Source organism: Triticum aestivum, chromosome 2B (genome assembly GCF_018294505.1).
Source record: "Triticum aestivum cultivar Chinese Spring chromosome 2B, IWGSC CS RefSeq v2.1, whole genome shotgun sequence".
NCBI lineage: Eukaryota > Viridiplantae > Streptophyta > Magnoliopsida > Poales > Poaceae > Triticum > Triticum aestivum.
The window spans coordinates 657,999,492-658,006,146 of record NC_057798.1 but is presented as its reverse complement, the minus strand read 5'-3'; positions in this window follow the sequence as shown (position 1 = coordinate 658,006,146).

The following is a 6,655-nucleotide window of genomic DNA, read 5'->3' as shown; positions in this document are numbered from 1 at the left end:
CGGTGTACTTTTTTTGGATTCGGTGAACTTTTTTTCAAATTCAATGAACTTTTTTTAAACGGGGTGAACTGTTTTTTGAATTCTGTGAATTTTTTTCAAATTTAATGAACACTTTTTCAAAATCGATAAACTTTTTCCAGTTTGCGAACTTTTCTTCAGAAATGATGAACTTTTTTGAAAATCCATGAAAGTTTTCTAATCACAATTGTTTTCAAAAAAATTGACGCGATACTGTGCATGGTTATGTGCAACACACAGCACTGCAACCATGTTATTTCGTGTTTCATGCTGTTTCTAACCACTCAAGGCCGGTAGCTTGACTGGTTAGCCAGCTTTGAAGGTGAAGCTGACTGTGTGAGTTTGAATCTCCGTAGTTGCAACTTTTTTGGGGTTTTTTCGCGCTAGTTTACACTTCCGCGTTTCGCGTGCCGGCCCAACCTGCAGGGCGCGTGGGCGCCGGTTCTCCTAGCCGGCGCTTAGAGCATTACTAGTAGAACCCTCAAACCCTCAAACCCTCACTAGCGTTTTAAGGGTCCAAAAATAATTTTTTTTGTGCACTTTTACGGGTTGAAAAACAGAGGCAAAGATTAGAACCCTCAAACCCAACCCTTATAACGGAATATTCCCCATGAACGACGTTGTCGTTGCGCGCGGGAGGTCGACGGGGTGGCCGCCGGCGACGGGGGCGACTAGCAGCGGCGGTCGCAGGCGTGGGCGCGGGAGTTGGGAGGATTTTCCCCTCCCGCGCGAGTATAACCGCCAAATGAGGGTTGGGATGGGTTTTGCTCCCCAACCCTTACTTTTGAGGATTGGGAGAGGGTTTGAGGGTTGGACCTTTAAAAAAATTTGAGGGTTTGAAGGTTAAGGGGTTCTAATCTACGGCTTTTTTCGACGAAAACTGTAAAAAAGCAGTTATTTTTAGGGGTTTGAGGGTTTGAGGGTTCTACTAGTAATGCTCTTAAGGTGCCGACTTTTTTTAGGGGAACTTAAGGCGCCGACTAGGAACTCTCGGTTGGGACTTGGGACTAAACTGAGAGCTATGGGCGGCAGGAGCGTACGCGCGATTGAAAGGCTCGCGCAGGTTTGGGCCTTCGTGGCTGGGTCAGCCCATGTGGCATGCACTGAGCGAACAATTGCACATCCATTTGTTCCTTCAAACGGGCCTTCTCGCCTACCCAAACATCATCCATTGCACATGATCTATTTTTGGACATCCATAACTTGACCTCAACTTTTGTAAGCAGGTGAGCATGCAATGGTAGACATCCACGCCTGGTTTGAACAACATTCAACATCGTATGCAAGTTGCAACATGTCCCGCCATTTATCAACATTTTTTACAAAAAAAAACTCCTAAAAATGCAAAATTTGTTGAAAACTCAAACAATTTGGTGTGGTGCCTTGAATCGGTCATACAGGTCCATGAAAATAATTGAGGCCATTTAAGGGATGTCGAGAAATGAGGTGCTACCAAATGGACCCATCTTGCCTACTCGAACATCCTCTGTTGAACATGGTCTAGTTTTGCATATCCTTGAAATGAAACCAACTTTTGCAGGAAGGTGGTCATGCCCATGGTAGGAATCCATGACAGGCATGAACGATTGCCGACATCATATGCAAGTTGCGGCATGTCCGACCATTTGTCGGTCTTTTTTCATTGGGAAAAATCCAAAAAATCAAAACTTATTTAAAAACCCAAACAACTTGGCATGGTGCCTTCAGTTCCTCGTACAAAGAAATGGAATTTTTTTGGGCAATTTCAAGGATGTCAAGAAACGACGTGCTCTCAGACGGAGACTTCTCGCTTACCCAAACACCCTCCATTCAATATGGCATATTTTTGGACAACCTTGAAATGGTTCCAAATTTTTGCAGCAAGTGGCCATGCCCATTGTAGGCATTCTTGTCAGGTTTGAATGATTTGTGACACCATATGCAAGTTGTGACACGTCCGGTCATTTATCGGTCTTCTTCACCGAGAAAACTCCAAAAAATGCAAAAATTATCGAAAACCCAAACAACTTGGCATGGTGCCTTTAATTAGTCACACAAGGCCATGAAAAAAATTGGAGCCATTTCAAGGATGTCGAGAAACAACACGTTCTCAGACGAAACCTTCTAGCCAACGTGAACACCCTCCGTTCAACATGGTCTATTTTTGGACATACTTGAAATGACTTTAACTTTTGGAAGAAGATGGACATGCCCATTGTAGGCATCCATGTCAGGTTTGAACGATTTCTGAGACCGTATGTAACTTACGACACGTCCGGCCATTTATCGACCTTTTATCACGAGGAAAACTCCAGAAAATGCAAAATTTGTCGAAACCAAAACAACTTGTCATGGTAACTTCAATTGGTCAACAGGGCCATGGAATTTTTTTGGAGCCATTTGACGGATGTCAAAAAATAACGTGCTCTCAAACTGAGCCTTTTGGCCTACCCAGACACCCTATATTGAACATGGTGTTTTTTGAACATTCTTGAAATTACCTCAAGATTTGTAAGCAGGTGGTCGTGCCAACGGTAAATATCAATGTCAGGTTTGAAGGAACAAATTATTTAAAATCATAATTTAAACAATAAATCTTTTTAAAAAACATTTAATAAATATTTGAAGGAAAAACGAATTTAAAACACGTACTTAAAATTATTATTTTAGTATTCCAAAATGTATTTCAAAATTTAGGATAGGTTTCAAAAATAATAATAAAGTTCAAAAGGTAGAAAAATGAATTAACAGCAAAAAGAGAAGGTAAAACTGAAAATAGAAAAATCGCTTAGGCCTTGGCCCAACTAGGTGACAACATCGCTCCCATCGGGCACATTTTGGACCGGCCTAGCGCTCACGGATTTGAAAAAGTTCACCGATTCAAAAAGTGTCCATGTTTTCAAAAATGTGTTCGCAAATTCATGAAATGTTCCCTTTTTCAATACTAGTTCACAAATACATAAAAAGTTTGGGGACTTTCAAATAATGTTCATTCTTTCAAAATTTGTTTTGAATTTTAAAAATGTTCCTGTTTTCAACTCTATGCTATAAAAATACATAAAATGTTTGGGGAAATTCGAAAACTTATCGGTTTCAAATTTTTGTTCATCTTTTTTTAACAAATTCACAAAATGTTCATGATTAATTTTTTTTTGATTTTTTATAAACAAATATTCTTGTCTTCTCATTATTAGCAAATTTTGCAGACACATACATTTTCTTATGTAATTATGTACAATTTCTTAAAATATGAATACTTGTTGTTTTGAACAAAATTGGAAAGAACAAACATTTATTGAACTTTTGCACAAATTTTCAAAGGCACGAGGATTTTTTGGAAAAAAGAAAGAAAAATGAAAAATAAATTAAAATAAATAACCAACAAAAAAGAAAAAGACGCAGGTTCTCTATAAAAAAATACTATAATCTGAAAATATATTCGGAAATTTAAAAATTAGTGTCTAGATTTCAAAAAGTTCATGGGTTTTGCAAAGAAAGTTGCAAATATGTTGAAAAAGTTCATGGATTCAGAAAACAACTTCATTAGAGTGTTAACAAAAAACTGTAAAAAAAGTTCGCTAAGTTGAAAAAGATTCCCAATTTGGAAAAAGTGTCAAACTCTGAAAAAAATCATGCATTTGAAAAAAAGGAAAAAAAAAGAAAAAGAAACAGGAAAATGGAAAAAAAATAAAATAAAAATATAAGAATATAAAACCCGAGTGAAAATAGAAGAATAAACTGGCCAAAACAACCAAGTATGAAAGGAAAACCAGAGTCTTTCTTTTTAGCATTATATTTGATGCCCTACAAAATTTGGATAAAGAAAAACTTAGACATAGGAGGTAAGGTATCTCGTGTGGTTAACGCGTCTAGTTAAACAGTGAGGTTCTGAGTTTGAGTCTGACATAACTTTCTTATTTTTTGGAGGTTACAAAAGAAAAAGAACGGAAATTGGGTCGAACCCAGGTCAGAGGGGGTGTGTACTGCGAAGAAAAAAATAAAAATAAAAATAAATAAAACCAAAGAAAAAAAGGCCAAATAAAACATAAAAAGAGATGAAAGTCTAAGAAGGTGCACCACAAGAAGAATAAAATAAGTAACTAGGCACAACAAGTCAACTATCATAGTTGGTTATAACGGGTGGAAGTAAACTGCGGGCATATCGGCTCTGTACGTCTACATACAACTTAAGTTGCACGTGCCACATACGGAGGTGGGTAAATGACCATACTGCTTTTATATGGTTTTTTTTGTGGGGGGGGGGGGGGGGTAAATGGTAAATTTTAAAAAATACTATAAGTTTTTTTAATTCTGAGGTATTAAATTTGAACGATCATTCTGTCCATGTGTGAAGTATCGTGAAGGAATGACACCCATGGTATTTGTTAGTGAAGAAAATATAATTTGATCTTATTAGTATTAAATAGTGTTTATGGATATAGCTTTGATTTTGTATTTTTTGTTCAAAATACCACAAATGTCATTTTTTTCGTGAAACTTCATACTGGAATATACCAGTCGATGTCAAAAAAGTTTCAGTATTTTTTTATTTTTTAATATTTTCTTTCTAAATTTATTAATTATAAGGGGTGCGCGTGGAACCATGTTCTACAAACGTACATAATATAAACATTGATTGATTAAGTCTTGCAAGCATATTAAAATTTAGAGTTAAGTTTCAATTGTAGTTTGTACTTGCATGTCCGTAGTGGATGCACTTGCACTTCAACTCTCAGTTGGATGTCGATCCCCTGCCTTAGTGATCCCGAACACCCTCGGGTGAAGCTGCCGCAGACTGGTATAGAGAGGCATAAACGGTGTAGGCGTTCGAAGGAGGGTGTGAACCGAGGATGCTAGAAGCACCAATGGAGGGATGCATGCCAGGCGCCCAGGCACGGTTGTATGTTGGTGGATCGTCATAGGGAACGGTGCGAACCACGACATAGGCCAAGCCTACACTCATGTGAGCCAGGGATCATACGAAGGGCGCCACCGAGTAGATGTAATAGATGAAGCCAGAGATACCCCTTGAGGCATTGGTGCTGGAACAGAGGTCGACGAGGAGGCCAACAGTTGTTGTGGAGGATATTGTGGTGCTGTGAATTCCAACAATAAAAGAGGTGGAAGAACTTGACTTAATCACATGAGGCGCATGAGGGTGATACAAGAAAATATGCAAGTTCACACCCCTCAAGTGGAGGTAACATCCCTGCGTCCAGTTCTCCAGTGAGATTGTTTCTCTTGTCTGGTCTCTAATTACAAATGTTGCAACACATATCCTAGTGTCGAGGGGTGACTTATATAGAGTTCGCTTAACCCCTCGCCTACTTATGTTACAGGTGAAGTTATGATTACTATTACACATATCCACTATGGATTGTAACGGGCATACTAAAGTGTAGGCCAACTCCATCCAATTAATGATATGGTAATGTTCCAATCAATGTTCCTCTAACATCATGTCCTCAAAGTTACCGACATCATCTTTACACTTAACATCATGTCCTCAAAGTTCCCGACGGCGGGGACTTCCATGGACGCGGCTCCTCTCCCTCCCGGCGGTGGCGCGGCCCCGATCTGGTGGCGGCTCGCTGCGAGGCTCCGACAACGACGCTACTCGGTGACGGGCATGGTGGGGTGCTCAACCCGGTGGTGTGCCCTGGCTTGCAACGATGGCTTGGGCTACCGATCCCTCCGATATGATCTTGGTGGGTTGGTGGAGCTCGGCCAAAGCTGCGGTCGGCTGTTTGTTTCGTCGGCTGATGCGACATGGGGCTCTGGTCAGCAGGCTTCAGGCCATGGATGTTGGCAGGCTGGATCGGGGCGGCGTGGGGGTCTGCTGCCGTGATAATAATGCTGGTTGTCCTCATGCTCTTCTCACATCATGGGAACGTCTTAAATAATCGATCCTCCTCAATCTCGTCATCGACGTGTTCCAGAGCTGCTGCTCAAGATCCTGCCCAAGATATTTGGCACATCATATCGGCCTACAAGGTTCCATGACAGCTTGGCGCCAAGCTGTATTGTTTGTTGACACCATGGGACATGTTGGCTTAGACATCTGTGAAGAAAGTCATGGTGGCTAAGATCGGAGGATCAGTTAGACGGACAAAATCTTCAAGGAAATGGAGTCAGCCATGTGTTTAGTAACTCTCAGCAGCAGTAGTGTCAAGTGGGGGCGATAGCACAAGAGGAATTCATATTTTTTGGTGCTCCTCAGGTGCTGAGCTGTCACTGGTACAACGAGGTGCTATACGCATGGTTTTTAACCCCTTTCCACGATGACATTTGGAACCATCGCCAAGTGAGTGTGGGTGATAGGAGGGGTCTTTCCCACATGACCCAGAAACTGTCGGGGATTGGCCCTCCTGGCACACAGGCTGGGGCAAAATGAGCTCGTGTGCGATCGGGCAAGGCATCGAAACTCAATCGTTTCCGTTCGTATGTACGTCCCACATGGTGAATACTAGAAAAACATTTCCATTCGTATGTATATCACACACAGTTAATCCAAGGAATACATTTTCGTTCTTATGACATCCCACACAGTCAATCCAGGGAAAACCTCTCCGTTTGTATGTACATCCCACACAGTCAATCCTTGAAAAAAGTTTCCATTCATATGTACATCCCACACAGGTTTATGTATAGGCTCGTG